Source organism: Nicotiana attenuata, unplaced genomic scaffold (assembly GCF_001879085.1).
Source record: "Nicotiana attenuata strain UT unplaced genomic scaffold, NIATTr2, whole genome shotgun sequence".
NCBI classification, from domain to species: Eukaryota; Viridiplantae; Streptophyta; class Magnoliopsida; order Solanales; family Solanaceae; genus Nicotiana; species Nicotiana attenuata.
In genome coordinates this window covers 305,200-306,372 of record NW_017671357.1, presented here as the reverse complement: position 1 = coordinate 306,372, position 1,173 = coordinate 305,200, and positions in this window count along the sequence as shown.

Genomic DNA, 1,173 nt, shown 5'->3' with positions numbered 1-1,173 from the left:
CACGATGCCCATTAACCCGGAATACCTCACCATTTTTGTTTTTGAGATCAAGAGCACCAAAGGGAGTCACAGATACCACTTCAAAAGGGCCACTCCACATAGAGTTGAGTTTGCCCGGAAATAACCTCAACCGGGAGTTGAAAAAAAGAATCATATCACCAACCTTGAATTCCTTTCCCCGAGCATATTTGTCGTGAAGGTACTTCATCTTGTCCTTGTACAAAGACGAGCTGGAGTAGGCATGAAATCAAAACTCATCAAGCTCATTCAATTGCTCCACTCGGAGATTGGCTGCAACATCACATTCCAAGTTCAACTTCCTCAATGCCCACATAGCCTTGTGCTTAAGTTCCACCGGAAGATGGCAAGCTTTACCAAACACCAACCGATATGGAGACATACCAATTGGAGTCTTGTAAGCCGTCCGATAAGCCCAAAGAGCATCATCCAATTTCTTCGACCAATCGGTCCTATTAGCATTCACCGTTTTGGACAAAATACTCTTTATCTCCCGATTTGAGACTTCCACTTGTCCGCTAGCTTGTGGATGATAGGGGGTGGTCACTTTGTGGTTAACTCCATACTTAGCAAGCAATGAGTCGAAAGCCTTGTTGCAAAAATGGGACCCCCCATCACTAATAATGGCCCGAGGAGTACCAAACCTCGTAAAGATACTCTTTTTCAAAAATGCTACAACACTTCGGGCTTCATTGTTGGGTAGAGCCACGGCTTCCACCCACTTTGAGACATAGTCCACCGCCACGAGAATGTAAGTATTACCACAGGAGCTCACGAACGGACCCATGAAATCGATGCCCCAAACATCAAAAATATCCACCTCGAGAATTGTATTGAGGGGCATCTCATCCTTCTTGGAAATACCGCCGGCTCTTTGACATGCATCACATCTCTTCACCAATTCACTAGCATCCTTGAACAGCGTCGGCCAATAGAATCCGCAACTCAAAACTTTTGAGGCCGTCCTCACCCCCCCGTGATGGCCACCATAGGGAGAAGAGTGACAGGCCTCCAATATGCTCATTTGTTCACTTTCTGGTACACATCTTCTTATCACTCCATCCGTGCAAATTCTAAACAAATACGGATCATCCCAATAGAAATCCAAGCTATCCCGCTTGAGTTTCTTCCTTTGGTTGGAAGAGAGCTCACACG